At 38.3% G+C, this 20,573-nt stretch overlaps 1 protein-coding gene across 2 annotated transcripts in view; it reads right to left on the bottom strand.

The window, feature by feature from the left end:
• Nucleotides 1-20,573, bottom strand: part of frmpd3 (FERM and PDZ domain containing 3) — a 221,731-nt gene that overhangs the window by 98,000 nt on the left and 103,158 nt on the right. For both annotated transcript variants that reach the window (XM_089134694.1, XM_089134697.1), the window contains exon 2: nucleotides 19,641-19,727. The gene's annotated coding sequence lies outside the window, so the exon portion shown is untranslated. The remainder of the gene's footprint in view (nucleotides 1-19,640; nucleotides 19,728-20,573) is intronic.

The following is a 20,573-nucleotide window of genomic DNA, read 5'->3' as shown; positions in this document are numbered from 1 at the left end:
GTAAGCTGATTGGATTTTGGTTATCGGATTGGATCAAATCTTGAAAATGGGTTGTTCAAAAGGGAAAGAAGGAATCTGAAATCAGATTAGATCAGGGAATCCAATCCTAGTTTTAATCTGGATCAAACCTTCAGTTTGTGTTGTTCACAACTTGTCAGGATTTGGATAACTTTGATCCAAAAAAAAAAAAAAAGGATTATCCCAACAGGGGGTAGGATTTCAAGGTGGATTTCAGGAAGAAAATGTAGTACAACTTTAAAATTGGTCAAATAATACATTTGTATAATTTAGTGTAACAGTGATAAAGTAGACACAAGCTAACAATTAAGCTATTCGGGCCAGTTGTTCAAAACATTTAATCTGGATCAAAATGATCTGGATTTGGAAATCCCATTTTTTCCTATCTAGGATCAGGTAATCCGTCTTACTTATATGCCGGTTTTTCAAAGCAGTATTGGACTGGATCACCCTGATCCAGATACACAGTTTTCAAGATTACCAAATCCGGATGACCAGTGCTCTAAATGGGACAACATTTCACAATGTGGGCTACCAGCTATGTAAAGAACAGGTAGAAGAGCCAACATGGGGTCACTGTAAGTGTTTCTTATTTTGAGACAAAACACAAATGGGGACAAGAATTTTTTTTTTTTAATTTTTTGCATTTTTATTTTATTTTTACTTTACTATACTGAATAGCTTAATTGTTAGCCTATGTCTACTCTATCACTATTACAACGGTTACACAAGTCAAGTGCAAATATAAATAAAAGTATATACACTAAATGATACAAATGTATTATTTGACCAATTTTAAAGTTTTACTACATTTTCTTCCTGAATTCCACCTTGAAATCCTACCCCCTGTTGGGATCAGGATAATCCTGTTTTTTTTTTTTTTTAATCAAAGTTATCCAAATCCCATTGACAAGTTTTGAACAACACAAACTGAAGGTTTGATCCAGATTAAAAGTAGGATTGGGTTCCCTGATCTAATCTGATTTCAGATTCCTTCTTTCCCTTTTGAACAACCCATTTTCGAGATTTGATCCAATCCGAAATCCAAAATCCGATCAGCTTACCTTTGAACAACTGGCCCTTCAGTATATTAAAGTAAAAATAAACTAGAATTTATCTTGTCCCCATTTGTGTTTTGTCTCAAAATAAGAAACACTTACAGTGACCCCATGTTGGCTCTTCTACCTGTTCTTTACATAGCTGGTAGCCCACATTGTGATATGTTGTCCCATTTAGAGCACTGATTTGGTAATCTTGAAAACTGTGTATCTGGATCAGGGTGATCCAGTCCAACGTTGCTTTGAAAAACTGGCATAAAAGTAAGGCGGATAACCTGATCCTGGATAGGAAAAAATGGGATTTCCAAATCCGGATCATTTTGATCCAGATTAAATGTTTTGAACAACTGGCCCTAGGTCTGAGTTATCAGTAACAGTAATTAATGACAATGCATTCTGATCTTCAACTAAGTCACAATTATAAACAAACACAATTTGACTAAACTAATATCACACAAACACTTTCTAATTTTCAGTGGCATTAAAGGGGTCATGAACTGAGAATTGAAATGTTCCTTGATCTTTTGACAGCTAAGAGTTTGTTACACTATAAAAATACCCTGTAAGTTTAAAAAACCCACAACTTCTTTGTTATAGCAAAAACTGCTTTTATTGAAACCAAAGATAGAAAACGACAGGATCTCAAAAGTAGAGACTTATGACGTCACAGGGCAGCGAAAGACCGCTTTTACAGAAGAATCATTTCAGTTCTTAAACTCTCGCACACTGCCTAAATAAACTAGCTCCTAGCAAAGATCTGTATCAGATGAAAAGGTAGAGAGAGAGAGTTCTGACGTTCACACGTGCACAGTGATGGTCTGAAAACCAAAGACCTGATGATGCACCTGCCGATGACGTCACTGACCGAGGCTATATTACCTCCGGGTCATTTCCATTGACGTGTTATGCAAATGCTGCTTTGTGAATGACCCATTCTTAATCTTAAAAGGTGCACTGCATGTTACAGCATTGATTGTCAGAGTTCAACACAAGTGGCACACAATCAATTAGTCTATTCAACATGCTTGAAATGATGCTTAGAAAATGTCTATAAGAGAATATGGTGCAATGTGTTTTCAGCTTACACGGGAATGGTGTGATAGAAAAACGACAGCATTTATGAGACATACAGTGGAGAAAATAATTATTTGATCCCCGGATGATTTTGTAAATGTGCCCACTTACAAAGAAACCCAACATAACAATTATATAGACCCTTCATTTGTTTTAACAGATAAAGACAGAATATCAACCAAAAAAATCCAGAAAAAAACTCATTATATAAAGGTTATAAATTGGCATTTGATCAAGTGAAGAAAGTATTTGATCCCCTACCAGCCAAGAATTCTGCCTCTCACAGATTGGTTATGTGCTCATGCATATGAAACACAGATTAGTGCTGTCACTTTAAGAAAGTACTCCTAATGTCCGCTCGTAATGTGTATAAAAGACACCTCTCCACAGAACGCCAGGGACCAGATTGTAGACCTGCCCAAGGCTGGAATGGGCTACAAGACCATCAGCAAGAAGCTTGATGAGAAGGAGACAACTGTTGATGTCATTTTCGGAAATGGAAGAAACACAAAATAACCATTAATCGCCCTCGGTCTGAGCTCCATGCAAGATCTGGCTTCATGGGGTAAGGATGATAGAGAGAAAGGAGATACATGGGAGGAGCTTGTTAATGATCTCAAGGCAGTTGGGACCACAGTCACCAAGCTAACAATAGGTAACACACTACGCCACAATTGATTGAAATCCTGCAGTGCCAGCAAGGTCAGCAAGGTCCAAGGGAGTGTCGTCGTCATAATCAGGCTACGAATAATATATTTACAAATCCCTCTGTAAATGTCTAAATAATATAACTAGGTGCAAGACAGGAAAGTTTGGTGTATATAGATGCTCAAGTGGAGATTTTGGAGTATGAGAGAAGTCATTTTAAGAAAACGGACTTTAAAGATTTAGCAGCAGCCAATGAGATTGCTCATTCAGAGTTAAATCCCCCCCCCCCCTCCCTTTACTTTCATAATTGGTTGCTGACAAAAAGGAAATGACCATATTTGGACCCGACAGCATTACAGGAGAGAGAGAGAGAGAGAAATATGTGATGACAGGGTACAGATTGCGATCGCGGCGCAGTGGGATGATTTGGATCGCCAACTTTCGATGAATTTAATAGAAATCTACAGACAGAAAAATGTAGTAGTATAAGTGTAAACAGTGTAGTATAAAGACCTAAATGTGTATTGTGAACTTTTTTTCAACACAAATATCCCAAAATCTTAAAATTGACTAGTAAAAAAAAAAAATGTTTTTGCCTGCCGTATCTCGCCTTAATTACATTTAATATTTTGTTTGTGAATAGGTTGACAACGCTACAATGGTATTTGCGAATAATTACGTTGCAGCGTTGCTAATGCTAATCATTACTAGGCCTATCTCTCTTTACCTGTTGCCACTAGTGTTGTGTTTGTCAGATTTGGCACATTTGACAGCATCCTCCTACAACGCCTTTCTTTTTTCAGCATGGCTTTTTCATCCCATCCTGGCCTCTTCCTTCCTCCCATCCATCCTCCCTGATACAGTAACGGTAGGGCCGGCCCAGCTATCGGTAGCCTCCTACCTGAGAAACATGTTGAAAAAGACGGGCTATGGACCCAACCAACTCTATTTAGAGGAGGGGAGAACTCCCATACATGGGACAACCCATGCAGAGGCTGCGCATTGCGGAACGTGTGCCTTTAAGAGAAAATAGACAACGTCACAAATGTAAAAAAAAAAATAATAATTCTCAACCGGCGCAAAAGCGAAGCGGCCACCGGGAATTCTCCCGATTCTCCCGATTACCCACCCCGGCCCTACCCTGCTCAAGAAGAAACATGTGCAGGCCCTTCTGAAGTTTGCCAATGAACATCTAATGATTCAGAGAAGACTTGGGAGAAAGTGCTGAAGTCAGATGAGACCAAAATTGAACTCTTTGGCATCAACTCAACTCGTTGTGTTTGGAGGGAGAGAAATGCTGACTATGACTCCAAGAACACCATCCCTTCAGTCAAACACGGAGGTGGAAACATTATGCTCTGGGGCTGTTTCTTTGCTAAGGGTACAGGACGACTATCCTATAGAAAATCTGTGGAGGGAGCTCAGCCAAAGCAACAGCCAAGAAACCTTACGGATTTAGAGAGGATCTGTAAAGAGGAGTGGACCAAAATCCCTCCTGAGATGTGTGCAAACCTGGTGACAAACTACAAGAAACTTCTTACCTCTGTGCTTGCCAACAAGGGTTTCTCCACTAAGTAGTACCTAATGGGGTTTTGCTTGGGGATCAAATAGCTTTTTCACTCACTGAAATGCAAATCAATGTATAACCTATTACCTACTGTATATATAATGTGTTTATTTTCTGGATATTTTGGTTGATATTCTGTATCTATCCGTTAAAATAAACCTACCATAAAAAAACATTTTGACCCTTCATTTCTTTGTAAGTGGGCAAATGTACAAAATCAACAGACTGATCTCATGAAATGGCGTATGTACTGTATGATACGCCAATTCGTATTTCCATTTTTGGCATTCTATCAACACGATTAATCGCTTTTCAGCGTGTTTATGAACGCCGTTGACTTGCGCCGCCTTCACACTGGCAGTTGAAATCCTCTCCGATACGACTCCGAAATGACCAGAAGTCATTCATTTCCTATGGAGATTCGCAGACCGCATGCGAATGGGTCCGAAACGGGTCCGACCGAGTGCGGTGCGAAGAAAATCGTGTCCGTGTGTCATCCGGATGGGTTCAAAAAATGTAACTCTTGCGAAAAGCAACGGACGGATCCTATCCGAGAATTCCAGTGGACGTTGCATTGAGCCAAGTTAAGCCAAGGTGAGCGTTCTTATGGTGCTGATAAACAAACCTGAATTCTTAACGTTTAAAAAAATAAATAATGATTTTATAACAAAAAGTTGTCATGACATTTTTTTTTTATTGTCATGAATTTCTAACGTTATTAGGGCAGCTAATACAACTAAATTGTAGGCAGACATTGAACTATTGACCACCATTTTTTAGTCAACCTTCAACGTCATACAGACCTGACAGAATCAACCTTTCTAATTTTTGTTCTACCCGCGTCCGACGCTTTTCATTGTGTAGTACAACGTCCGATGGGAACATATTGCGTATTACAGAGCTGATTTCAGCTGCTAGTGTGAAGTCGGCGTTCACGTTACATTACTGTATAAATCTATGACCTACCCCAATCCTGTCCCTAAATTTACCCATCACTGGGGTTAATAGCATTTATGAGTCTTCCCCTACCATCCTAGGAAAAAAAATATCGGTAACACTTTATAATAACTATACGCTAATAATCATTAGTTAAGCATGAGTAAACCATTAATTCATCATTCATAAAGCATTAATAGACATTAATAAGCAGTTCATAAATACAGCTATAAATGCTTTCTTCTTGATTTAAAAGCATGTCTATAATTTGTTTAATAATTGTATTTTCATCCTTTATTAATGATCAATTTATCATTTCTAAATGAAGAATTGCATTTTTTATTAACCAGTTATTTAAGAGTTTTCGTTAGGTTATACGATTACTTAGAGCGAGTAAGTAAATGATTAATAAACTATTTAAATGTACATTCATACATCTTATTATTCAGACATATAGTGATAGTTACTTAATGTGTTAATAAATTCTTTATTAACATGTATTAATGCTGTAATTAAGGGTTAATTTGGGTAGTTATAAAGCATTTAGTAGTGGTCAGTTAACTATGTTCGTGAGCTCCTCTAAAGTGAGGACTAGTCATGCCTTGTAAAGCATTTTTAAAGGCTGTTAAATATTTCTATGTTCTGTATCACTGCGTTGTGTTTGTTACATTTTACTGTTTAGAAGATTGACGAGTCTTTAAATCGCCTTTATAAATGCTTTACAAAGCATGAATAGTCCTCACTTTAGATTAGCTCACAAAAATAGTTAACTAACCACTACTAAATGCTTTATAACTACCTGTATTTACTACATTTACTTACACTTTCTAAGTGATCTTATGAATGACTGACAACTCTTAAACAACTGGTTTGTAAATAATGCTATACTTCATTTAGAAATTATTAATTGATCATTAACAAAGTATGAAAATACACTCATTAAACGCATTATAGATATGCTTATAAATCAAGAAAAAAACATGTGTAGCTGTATTTATAAACTGCATATTAATGTCTATTAATGTTTTATAAATGATGAATTAACTGTTTACTAACGCTTAACTAATGATTAATAGTGTGCAGTTATTATAAAGTGTTACCAAAATATCGCTCCCCAGTTTCGCTTAGGACAATTAACGGCGTATACATACACGTGGAATCACTCGGACATTTAACGGCGTAGAGATACACGCATACACGCGGATAGCTCAAAATGCGTATAGATAACACGCCACTTGACTTGAAAGTGACGTGTATGTTTACGCAAAAGTCATGATGTCATGTTGCAAAACGACTGAGATGTACTTACCCTCATATTGTTCCAAACCTCTATGACTTTCTTCTGTGGAACAATATATTTTGAGAAATGCTTCAATAATGTAATGGACATATGGAGCAGACAGATGAGGAGGCAGATGAATAAAGAGCAGGTCTGTAATTACTTGAGGGTGAGTAAAGGATGACATCATTTTCATTTTTGTTTGAACTGGATGTGGATATGATAATGTTTAGGAAGGTTATATTACTGTCTTTGATTCTGTTGTCTCAACTCTCCTATCTCTGTCTCCATGAGTTGTTCATTAGTCAGTGACTGTGAAGATAATTAACGTCTTTGGTTGTGGAGAGTGTAAATGATGTTTATCAGCGAAGCGCCTGTTACTCTTGACTTCACCTCCCATTCATTTGTCCGCCCCGCCTCATTAGAACTCAACACTCTGCTGGAGCTCAAAGACACAAACTGCAACAGTCAGACAGGATGTTTATAGAGCAGAAGATAGGTTAAGTGAGCATTATGGGAATTCTCAGAGGAAGTTATCAAACTTCCATTCAGCCATATGCTTCAGTCTTTTTCTCAAAATTTGCAGTTTATTAAGAACAGATTTGCGATAACATTATGTTTGCATGATCAATATGTATTTTATATTTGCAGGGACTAGCTTACATATGCTGTCATAAGTTTGGAAAGACAGTTGATACATAGGCTACACATACACACAGTTAAAGCAATTTGACTTCAAAATGGTTTCATTTGATTCTGTGATTTTCTGACAATTTTCTATGCAATGAGCTATGGCCGAGGTGTATGCAAATTTAAAAATGTAAAACAAAGGTCAGAAATGCTCAATTCTGATTGGCCAAGCAGCCATTTGAACGCATGAGCAAGTATCCTCACCTCTAGAGGTGAACCAAAATATAGCTGCAAGCAGCGATGATAGGCCCAACCGGTGCCACCGGCTTTAGGCAAACGCACGGTGGGAAATATGCATTTAAGGGTGTGTTCACACTTGGCATGTTTGGTTGGAATAAACGAACTGGTGTGATTGCTCTATTAGTGCGGTACATTTAAATAAGTGTAAATGCTACCATCCAAACTAGTGGACTGAAACCGCTAAAACGATCTCCGGTATGCTTCGAATGAAATATGAACACAACAGGGACTAAAGACCTGTAAACGAACCAAAAACGGGACATGAGATCTTTGGTTGTGTGTGTGACGGAGAGATTCCAGCCGCTGTTTTGACTCCTTTTCACATTTTATAGGCTTCTCAGCTTGACAAAATGGGAACATTTATGGGCTACGCACATGCCGAAAAAGCTGACCTGCCAGCTGGTGGCGCTATGACAATGAAGCACATTGGCGACATCCATGAGATCAACCCACATGACCAAACAAACACCAACAGTTTGACTCAAACCTTTCGAGATATCAAAAATCTGTTTGCAATTTAGCATCTTCAATGTCTTGGCATTTTCACAAAATCCATGCAGACTTCCTGTTGGGATATGAGTCAATGAGAACTATGTGTACAGATTTTAACTATGTGTTTTACACATATTTGTGCAAGTATGCACAAATACTTGCACAAAAAGTATGCACGTGCTATATGTACCAAGTTTATTTGCTGCCTTCAAAGGGGCGCCGCAGAGCACACTTTGAGTGCTTGGGCCTTAATAGCCAACAGGATTGTCTGGGTTTGATTGTATAAAGACAAAACAAATTATTCCCCCTGGCCTCATTGTTGTGGCACATTGGTAAATCCACCCTTAATTTGAAAGACTACGGATATAGAAAGCCTGTATTTAAATCAATTTTAACTGCATACACAATGTTGAGTGTACAGCCATTTTAAAAGCTTCTTTTCCAGATGCTCAGCATTTCTGATCGAAATTAATATCTGCAGAAATTAGCAGCAGAAAGGATGAACAGAACACATTTTATGAGCTTGGCTTAAGAACAGCTAGTTGTTAATTAAGAAATAACATGAGCGATCACCCCACACTCCCACCCCCACCCTCTCAACCCTGCACTGTTCTCCAGAAAAGCTTATTTCATGCTTCAGTGAATACCTCCATCTCAATGTCACTCGTTCTCATAGACGGTGAACATTACAAGTACACACGCACAAATGCATTTGGCATTTCTGTTTATGCACTGCTTTCTCTGGAAGACTTTGACATTAAAATGGTAATTCGGAAGAATTTTAATGACCTCGCTTTGACATACGTGCCCCTGGATTATTTTGTTTTGTGAACTCCTACCTGTTGATGATGCAGAGAAGGTCTTAATCGTGCCCCAGATAGCAAACTGACATTGAATCAACGTGGAAATATGACATCGAAACAACGTTGATCTGACATTGTTTTGCTCATCGAATTACGTTGAACCAACGTCAGACGCGTCATTCTTTCAAAACTAACGGAAAATCAACTTGAAATCAACGCGTTGTTTCAACGTTATGAAAGCAAACCAATTTTCGATTTTCACTTAGCTTTGAAAAATTCCGCGTCTGACGTTGGTTCAACGTTAATTCGATGAGCAAAATCAACGTTGTTTCAATGTCATGAGAGACGTCGTTTCCACGTTGATTCAATGTCAGTTTGCTGTCTGGGGCTAGTTCGAAACGTTGAGGCTATTGTGAGCTCATAATACATTTAGAATGGAATGTTTCATTTCAAGGGCAACCAATATTAAAAGAATAGTTACACCTATAAATCATTATTTACTCGCATTGTTCCAAACTGTCATTTTTCAGCGAAATACAAAAGGAAAAAAGCTTTACAAAGAGAATATTCACGGCATTTTCCATACAATGGCAGTTTTTTCCCCACGTTTTTCTCTCATGTAATGAAACGCGCTATTCTGAACCTATTTTACCTCCGTAATGAGATGCGCCTCCAAACGAAACAGGATATTAAATGCAGAGGTAGAGCATAGCTTGATTTTATCAGTCAGGCAATTGTGAAAAGTGGTCAGCAGGCAAAGGATCTTCCGGAAGTCTGCGGCCTGCATGCTGCCATCTTTATCAAACTACAGAAAGTGGTTCGTAGATTTAGTTTACAAACTGAAAGGAGAGTATTGCAAGGAGATAGGGGACACTCCTGAGATCATAATTAACATGTGGAATATGATCAAGGTCCTGTGACGCATTGATTTAATTGCTGGCATGTCTTAATGTTCAGAAAATGACATTGTGTGGAAGTAGATCTAGTTAAATGGGGGGAAATGATTCTGTCATTTCCTACAGTGTACCTTTCTCTGCCCCACCATATTCAATTTGACTCCTGTCTTATCTTGTCCCTGATATCTGAGGTTATTTCACGCTAAATCCACCCTTTACCAGTTGTCAAAAACTCACTGACCTCCAAACTCCGTGTCTCGATTTCTCATCCCAAATCTCACTTTTCATCGCCAAACCACAACATGCCACTGTTACTGATATACATCTCCTGACAAACAGTATCTGGACTGACATGCAATTTGAATTTATTAAAGTTAATACACAGTATTGTAGCCTGTGCAGCCTGGTCTCGTTTTTTATGTAGGGATTCATACGTAACATTTGCATTTTCTGTATGTTTGGATAGATGCTGAAATGTACAACATGAACGTATACTGACCATCATATGAAAAGACCAAAACATTATCACATATTCACTGCTATGGAAATATTTACAAATCCTTAGTATCAAAAAATATATTTGTATGGTTACCTTTTAACCATTTCATTGCTATATTTTCGATTCCCCAAACCTAAACGTAACCTCTTTCGGGTTAAAGATTTTCGACGGGGAAAATGGTTTGACGCATACGACGCATGGTCTAAAAGGGTTGCCCTTTTTCTCTTAATGAGTAATGGGTGCGTTTTGGGCTTTACGTGCAATAAACCAACCAGAGTGTTGTGATTGGATTTTGTAATAAAATAGAATAGTAAACTGTATATCAAACTAATCCTAAATCTTTGAGTTGAAACCAGTGGAAAAATCCTGAGATGCTGGCTAGACAATATCAAAGCTATAACAGTCTAGAATAGTCTCATGACATAGAGTAATCAACTGAACTTGTAAGCTTTTAATGATTTGAGATCTAAGTTTGCTCCTACCTAGTAACAGAAGGGTTTGCATATGAGGAACCAATCAAATTGTAGGGAAATTATGTCATTTTTGCCATGCTCTTATTCTATAAAAACTCTTGTATTATTTTTGCTGGTGGGATTCTCTCTGAAATTTGTCAGAGATCCCCCTGATTAAAGCATATTCGGCATTGTCTGTCTAGTTAATGCTGCACAGCATGTTAGTTAGTGAAGCTTACTAGACACTTTGATTGTGTTATAGGAAAAGGGATGAGACATTGTCCGAACTCAAAGCCAGTTGTCGACTGTAGACACAGAGCTAGAGATTATTAAGTATGGACTGTAGATGGCTGTGAGGCACTGAGTAAGTTATTAATGGCTGTAAATCTTATTCTAATCCAATCCATGAAGGTGCACAAATCTCATTCAATTACATACAGTACTCGCAATTGTTGTGTTGATCTAAAACCCGTAGAAGTACGGCCGCATTTTTTTTATTTTGAAACATTTGATGGCAACAGTCACTACTGAATATGTTGAAGATTGTTGAAAACTAGCTTGAATTTCCTCACAATTAAGCAATGATTTGGCACCAAAAGTCATGTTATATTATTTTAAACTTTTATAATATTTTATAATATGTTAATGATATTATAATTAACTAACTGAGTGAAAAGCCAACAGTTAGAAAAATATATTCAAGGGGCCTTATATAAAATGATCTCTGTTTTCATCTCTCTGTATGACTCTTTTCATGACTGCCGCCACATGACAAACCATTCAGTTTAATAAAATTGTTTGGTGCGACATTATTCCAAATTTAGATCCTCAAGATGCATACCTCAATGCATTTCCCTCTATCTGAAAAATAATTTCACTTCTATTGTCTGTCTGTGAATGTCATTATATGAATAACATCTACCCCAGCCTGTCAGTGTGAGGCCATAGGAACAGACTCTAGGAAGCAAAGCATGTTTTTGTATCTCAATGAGATGTCAGCCAGACAACGAAACAGGTCAGAATCACAGCAGACAGTCCCTGGGCAAGAGATCTACAGAGAGAGAGAGAGAGAGAAGGCCGAAATCACGTCTTACCACACTGCTTTGCTGCCTCTTTAAGACTGTGTTCTTTAAACCATTCACTCACACTTATGTTGTTGTACATCATGCTCATAATAAGCCTTCTAAGTCTCTAGATTGGATTGGATGATTGACACATGAATAGCCACAACATAAATAATGAATTTATTATCATGTATGGGTGAAACACAGTAATTAGTCTAGTTAGGCGAATCATCCACTGTGACAGATACATCTCATTAGCTTCTGGGGCGTTAGCGTACTCTCTCAGCCGATGACACCTCAGACAATGTTTCTGAAGACAGACATTTGAAGAAATCCAAATGAGCTCTTGCCAGCCTGTGATTAACTGTCAAGGGTGACTTAAAGGGATAGTTCACCTGAAAATTTAAATTCTGTCGTTGATTTCTCACCCTCATGTCGCTCCAAACCCGCAAGCCCTTCATTCATCTTGTGAACACAAAGATCTTTTTAATGAAATCTGAGAGATCCGCAAACTCTCCGCTTCTCAAATACACAGAACCTTAAAGTCCCCCTGTGGTGTAAATCCAGCTTTTAATGTTGTCTATATGCCTATGTGGTGTTTTTAATATGCTTTAAGACAATCTATGTGCAAATTCATTAAAACTTAAAACTGCAGTGAACCAAAGACAGTCTCAAAAACACGCTTTGAAATCGCTGGTTTCTGAAGTCACAAACTACCTTGTAACCAATCAGATCAACGTGTGATCGTCAAACTTTGGATCTCTGAGCTGAGTGAGAGTAAGTGGAGGCAGGGCTCATTTGCATATTCATAGCAACGCGCATACTACTGTAAATGAGGCAAGAGTTATATTCTAGGTTTTTTAATGCATGAATACATTTTTTTCCAAGGAAAAAACATTCTGGGAAAAGAGCTTGTTTTTAGCGATAATCCAAAATGACTATGGGAAAATTCTATTGGTTTTTTATCGAGGGAACCAGCATGATGTTGACTGAGCATCATGATTATCAACTGCTGATTATCACCTGCACCACTCCATAGAGATCATATAGCGACTAGATGCCCTATTGGCTGCTGGGCACTGAGAAATCCAGCCGCCATCTTGAACCCAACATGACATCATGACTTTTGCGTAAACATACACGCCACTTTCAAGTCAAGTGGTGAGTTATCTATTCGCATTTTGAGCTATCCGCGTGTATGCGTGTATGTCTGTAACGTTAAATGTCCGACTGATTCTGCGTGTATGTACACGCCGTTAAATGTCCGAGCGAAACGAATCAAAATGTAGATCTAATCTGGGGAACGATATTTTTCTTCGTAGGATGGTAGGGGAAGACCAACACTATCTCACGACCAATTCGTACGAATTTGACGCATGATTAAAAAGTGGCTAATTCGTACGACCTCACTCGTACTAATTCCTACGATTTGTCTAAACCCACGTGATGGTTAGGTTTAGGGGCGGGGTCAGGGGTAGGTAATTCGTACGAATTCATACGAATTGGCCAATTCGTAAAATATGTACGATTTAGCAAAATCGTACTAATTCGTACGTGTGAGGTCGTATGAATTGTTACGAATTAGCCACTTTTTAATCATTCGTCGAATTCGTACGACTTGGTCGTGAGATCGGGTTGGGAAGACTCATAAATACTATTAACCACAGTGACGGGTAGGTTTAGGGACAGGGTTGGGGTAGGTCATATGTTTATATAGTAATGTAACGTCAAGTCAACGGCGTTCATAAACACGCTGAAAAGCGATTATGTGTGTTGATAGTGCGCCAAAAATGGAAATACGAATTGGCGTGTCATACATACGCCATTTCATGAGATCAGTCTGTTGAACTGGTCGTAGAGCGGTTCAACAGACTGATTGACAAGCAGAGACAGTCCAAAGACAGTCAAAGACAGTCCAAATGTAGGATGCACTTCTGTCAAGCATGAGTTAGGTTTATTCCCAAGTTCTTTTTAATGTTTCCTTGGTTAAATAAATGTATACTACGCTTATTTTCCAAGTCAGCTAGCAGTAGCACTATCGTTTAATCGACTAGTCGGTAAGTCTTGCACAAGCTTAATCATTTAAGTTATCTTTACAGTTATCGTTCTTCGTGTGAACAGATCTTTAGAGTCTGAAACTGGCTCTGCTTTGCATTAAAAAAACAACAACAAAACAGATTAGAATATATTGAATATATTCTGTACGACAGAATATTTCACCATAATCCCTCCATACAAGTTCTTGTATCTTGCCAAAATAAATTGGATGTCGGTATTCATTCACCTTGAGTCTAATGTCTGCATATTGTTTTAAACAATATACATCTTGATACAGTAGCTCTTCATACGACCGAATGAACCAGCAGTGTGTTCTATGGATCCGCAAGCGAAACCCAGGGGAGAACATGTGCCTCACCTCAACTATCATCGCTCGCACTCTCTCTCTTGGAAGAAATGTCTTTGGGGAATAAACCACTAGATCATTTGAACTCTATCTCTCTCTCTGGGCAACAACAGACTTTGATGGAGTAAGTGGAGTGATGCTTCAACGTCTCTAAATGTACAGTAGTGTCTATGTAGTAAACTCTCAATGGACCATCACTAGGTTACATGGCAGACACAGGCTGTCTTAGCTTTCGAAATGAGACACGTAGACAGTCTCTGTCTGCATGGCTTACTGTGATTTCACCAAGTTGGATGTTTTAGGTTTATACGGTAATTTTCATTATTTCAAAGCAGCTTTACATATAAATGATGTATCCTTTATAATAGAAAAATTACCCATCTCAAGGTACATTATTTTTTGTGTGTTATCGCTCACCTTTCTGCTAGAAAATTCTTCGGTCCCACTTTAAATTAAGTGGCTTTATGTACTATGTACTTACATTGAACAATAAGCACAATGTATTATTGTGTTCCTGTTGTATTGTAAAACACTTTTGCTGTTATTAAGGTGTGATATGGGTAAGGTTAGGGACAGGTGTGGTGTTATGGGTCGGTTTAACGGTAGGTTAAGGTGTGAGGGGAGAGTCAACTGTGTAGTTACAAATGTAATTACATAAAGTAATTATAGCCGTAATTACATGCTGGTGTTTTTAAAATATAAGTACAACGTAAAAACATGTATGTACACAATAAGTCCATTGTATCAAATTATTAATTTCAATGTAAGTATATAGTACTTAAAGCCACTTAATATAAAGTGGAACCAATTCTTCTGTCCCAATCGTGGCAAGGAATGAAAACCATGCAGGCTACAATGGGGGAACATTTTTTGTACATGTCAAGGTTAGTTAGCAATGTTACAGGACTGTAAGAATTAAGAGTCTTTGAGGTACGTGAGGTTAAATGTGGGGCGTGCACACAATTTCTCACAGTTCCAGGAGAGAAAAAAAAAGATTGTTGATCCAGGAACCCATCCTACTTGGCAAAATCACAGTCTTTGCCTCCTACTACAAGTTCATCGCCAGCCTCTCCAGCAAAATCTAGTATTGTCTACCACTTTTCTGACAGTATATATATGAAGAGTTCAGATGCAAAAGCCTCTAAGTGCCAATTGAAATTTTCTTCCAGAATGATAATTTTTATCAAGCTTGTATATTTAAGTTCAGTGATTTCACTTAAATGGCAATGATAATTACCTATTAATTGTTATTTAAGTGAAATTACAAATTACAATATACAAATTTGATAAAAATCATCATTAAAGAAGAACATTTCAAATGGCATTTAGAGGCTTTTGCATCTGAACTCTTCATATGTAAGCACTGTTTTTTGAATATTGAATGGTGACAAAACAGTTTGCCATGATGGCATTTCAGAAAAGTGTTAAATAAGCCAAAAAATGACCACCAGTGGTCTCATGAATTTGGCTTTTTAAGGTAAAATCCCATTAAAATCTATTTGTAAGGCTCCAGGCAATAACCATGGAGATTACAGAGTAAAACAATAGCCTTAATCAAATCAATTCTTCAGCCACATTATTGAACATTATGATTATGATTTTCATTTCCTTCTACAGTCTCTGGAGGAACAGTGTCTGTGTGAGAAAACACGGTACCTAAGAACTACGGTCTCTGAGTGTTATGCCACTCATCTAAAACCTCTTTGAAAAGGTAAAGTTCTTCAGGGCATGAAAATTACATGGTGAAGGAGTTATTTGTACCAAACAGCGTGCTCCTCATGTCGATGATAAACAATTTGGTTGGAATTTAAAAACTTCAGACTTGTGTGCCCTCCAGAAGCTTGCGTTGTGCAAGTGAAATAGATAAAGTTATTGTACCACAAGCGTAAGCCTATACTCTGTCAGTTCTTAATTCTGAGCGAAATGAAAACCCAACAGTGATGTAATGCCCCATGACATCATCGACATTCAATGTGGTGGTTTGACCTGAGCTATATATAACACGAGATCATGAGTATCACTCAGTGAAGTTCAGATTAAACAGCCTTGCTTCTGCCTAGCAAAGCATGCTAAATTCATGAGCTCTAATGTTCTGCGTTCAATCACATACGTGACTCATTTCTGATGCACTCAGAGAATGAGAGTAGAGAGGAGGATGTGGAGTGGAACAGCTCAGATCTGTGGACTTTTTTAGTAGACTTAATGATTTCACTGAAGAATTGATTATAAAGCACGGGGAGATCTAGAGGCAGCAGAGCAGGATGTTGGCAAAATTGAGTCTATTGTCAAAAATTGTGCAAATCTGCTTCACAAAGCTCTAGTTTTACACATCCTGGAAACATTCCCCTCATCTTTTTGTTTTTAAATGTGCTCATGAGGAATTTCTTTGCCTTATCAGACACTGAAATTCTCTTGTTTCCAGCCGGTTTGGGCGCATGACATACGTCACGACCACACGTTAGCGATTGGCTATGGCAGATCCTGAGTGACTGTGGGCATATCCAATAGTTTTGAACTTTAACAGAGGACCCGCCTAAAAGGAAGTAAACGTTTCTCAATGGAGAGAGGCCAGACTCTTGCTGCTTCCCAATTCGCCTACTATCCGTCCTAAATAGTATTCGAAAATAGAATTAGTGCGTCCCAAATCGTAGTATGTTGAAATGAGTGTTTCAAAGATACCCGGATGGTCTACTTTTTCTAAGTGTAGATCGCTGCACACTCTAACGGCTGATATTGCCCACAAACCATTGCGCGTTGGACGAGGATTTGGTTAGAACTACAAACACGAGTAAAAAGTGTTCGATACGGAGGACGCGCGAGTCCCCGCGGTTGTGTAGAGAGGTTTAGATAAAGAGATTTGAGTGACTAATTATCAGTATATAACCTGACGAAAATGAATTTATTCAATGTTGTCCACATTATATTGCATTTGCAGCATTGTGAACTTTTGTAAAGACACGTTTTTACGTTTTAAATGCATCATTTTATTCAAATTGCAAACACGAGGAGAGCATGAAAGACCCACAACTGGCAGATGAACGAGCTCTCCGAAACGGTAGGAAATAAAATTAGATAGAATGGAGGATTTTAACTGTGACAAGATGATTGACAGGGCAGTTTACGGTGACAGGATGCACGCAGCACGCGACAGAGCTGTCCGTTAAAGATGACGTGATAGTATATCCCAAAGCTTGCCTACTCTTTTGCTACACACTCAAAAGTATGTACCTTTTCCTCACAAAAAGAGTACATACTTTTAGGGCGTAGTATAAGTAAGCGAATTGGGACGCAGCATCTATGTAGAAAATGAAACGTACGAGAGTCTGGTTGAACCAGGCTAACCTTGGTGTGCAAAAAAAAATGTAAATATTAAAGGGAATATACTTCAGAGTTTTTTACTCGTAAACAAGTTCAAGGGGTGCCAGTAATTGTGGCCAACATGTTTGGGAGAAAACATTTAGGCTACGTTCACACTGCAGGGCATAATGCTCAATTCCGATTTTTTGAAAAAATCCGATTTTTTTGCAAGGCCGTTCACATTTCCAATTAAATGCGACCTCCTGTGTGAACGTGAAATGACCCAGAAGTGACCCGCATGCGCAGAAGAGTAATCAACGGTCAACGACGTCACTTGTTGTTTGCGGAATAGTTCTTTTTTTCCATATTGTTGCGAGCTTTTGTTTTATTATTATTATTGCCACAGCCCACAACACAGACAACAATTATTTTATCGACGGGCAAAGTTTGCACATAAATGTAAGATTTTTCTGATCCTCACCGACCTCGCCATAAAACTCGTTTAATTGATACTGCGCGTCCTCGGCGCTCCTTGCTGCGGCCGCGGTGGCTGGTGTTGCCAGATTGGGTGTTTTTTCGCTACATTTTAAGGCATGTATACATGTGTTTTAGCCAGGTTTTCGCCTGGAAGGCTCTATAGAAATCAATCTGGCACCCTACTGTACGAAGTTAAACTGACAGAGAGGGCACGTTCACAGACACCAGAATGAACGTGTTCACAGTAATGTTCATCAGGCAGTAATATATGAACGCGTTCATGCACTATCGTTCATTGAACGCGTTCAGGCACAACACTGGGGAAGAGACACGTCTGCAGTGGCCCATAACAGTGAGGAAACGCGTTGGAGTTAGCGTGTATTGGCTAGCTACAGGTGCGTGCAATGACGTGCGGGCCGGATATATGTGACCTGGCCATTTAGATTGAAGTCGCATTTCAAAAGATCGGATTCATATCGGATTTAGACCACATACCGAAGTGGCCTGGGTCGCATTTGAAAAGATCGGATCTGTGTCGGTCAGACTGTCATGAAAAAATCAGATACAGGTCGCATAGGGGCAAAAAAATCGGAATTAGGTCGTTTCAGCCTGCAGTGTGAACGTAGCCTTATTTCATAATGGTGTAACACCGCACTGCACATTTTGGATGTCTTCAGCTCTTGAAGTCCAATATAGTTCTGATGTGCATCAAAAGTACAATGCCTCCTCCTCTTGTTGAAGTTACGCCTGATTGTTGGGCCTGATGGACAGTTAATACAATAACACGGCCCTATAAAACATGACAGAAATTACCCTTTTGGAATTGCTGCATTTCAGGAACCATTCAGAAAGTAGATTTCATGTCTAATACAGGATTTCTCAATCGATTTGACCAATCTCTCCAAACTGAGACAATTGAAATGACACATTTTATCAAAACATTTTGTACAAAATGTGTTCACACAGCCAACCAAAATTGTAATATATCTGAAATAAAAACATGTGTAGCTCCTTTGATTGTCTTTTCTAAACACATACACAAAAACCGAAACTCTGTTGTGTCAGGAAATTGCATTTCACAATTGCGTAAACTATAAAAAATTGAAGAGTGGATGGAGGTTGAGAGTTGAGAAATGGGTGTAATAAGAGGAAGAGTGGAACAGGTAGAAAGAGATTAGGAGAGAGGAGGAAAGAGTTTAAGAAAATGAAATGGGTAGGAAGAGTAGAAATGGGAAAAAGAGATGGAGAGTAGATGGGTAATTGGTGTAGTGGAAAGAATAAGAGGATAAATTGTCAGAATACTTGAACAAAAAGAAAGGGGATAGCAGGATGGAAGAGGAGTGAAGATATGAAGGTACAGACTTTTAAATGAAATGGCAGTCTCTTCTTGAGAGAAACAGAAACAAAGTGGTACTATGGCATTCCAATTAATTTATTTGAGTATTGAGTATGCTGATAGTGTACATGTGGACTGGGCAATATACTTTGTTGTCTGAAATGCTTAAAACAGTTGTGATGCTAGTTAATACCGTATCGCCAATCGTTTGTTCTCATGGCATCACGCCATAGTTTCCCAAAAGTAACCCTGGCTGTGATATTATTAGTCTCTTTAGAGTTCATGAACCAACTGGAAGTGCCAGCTAATTGTCTCTTTCACTCTAGTAAATAATATCTGACTGAATAGCACCAGTTTATCTTTTATCTTTTAAGCCTTTTTGAATATGATGTGAAATGTCGATGACTTACGATGTTTCTGGACAAGGGGCTGTGGATAGATGGTTTGTTTTTCAGGGTCCGAGATCCTCAATACCTCTGCATAGGTAGAGAGAGCCACTGCAAAAATAAGAGAAAATAAGTGAGTCTTACTAGTAGCAAAAGTCGTTTCTATAATGTTTTAAAAGATGTTAATGTGAATCTGATGGATGTAAATATTGACTCAACTTAGCAAGTCACATCAATCAAACCACAGACATTTTTTTTCCAATTAAACTTGCTGAAGGCACTTATTGACATTGATGGAAAGTGACCTTTGATGAACATTTGGTTATGTAAACAGAAATAATGTCTGAGAATTAGTGCTGTGTTGTGAATACAGTCCCTGCTCAAAGGCGTGAAGTAGAAATATATATTTCATCACACACAAACATCTGCATGTCTCAGCATGAGAAAACTTTCCGGCTTTTTAGTTTAAACCAGAGAGATTTGAGGCACAGCATGAGTCTGCCTTAGAAGCATCATTAACTCAATAAACATACGAGACCATACCTGAAACACAATCTTTTAAATAATATGCAGTTCGGCAACAATCAGCTTCCATACACATGTGCACACACATAAACACAAAAGTTTTCCCCTCCATTGACAGAAATTTCCTTCATCTATGAAACAACGCTTTCTCGCTATTGATGAAATTTTCTGCTTGACTCGTTCAATGCAGTTTGTGAAGTTCAACGAAGACTCGCTTTATGCAAAATGGAGATACTCACAGAATTTTATAACAGCTACAGATTACAACCGTAAAAATATATGTGCTGAAACGCATTAATCTGCACAACACACGTCAAGCTTGACAGAATTTATTAGAAAGGGAGAGCAATAATTCTGACTAAAATACACTTTTTGCTATTGTAGCAGGGTATGTATAACCCTTGCTGTGATTGGTTGGTGTCATGCCAACTC

This window comes from Pimephales promelas, chromosome 9, assembly GCF_988280905.1.
Source record: "Pimephales promelas chromosome 9, fPimPro1.hap1.1, whole genome shotgun sequence".
NCBI lineage: Eukaryota > Metazoa > Chordata > Actinopteri > Cypriniformes > Leuciscidae > Pimephales > Pimephales promelas.
The sequence above is the reverse complement of the archived record's forward strand: the minus strand, read 5'-3'. Positions and strand labels throughout refer to the sequence as shown.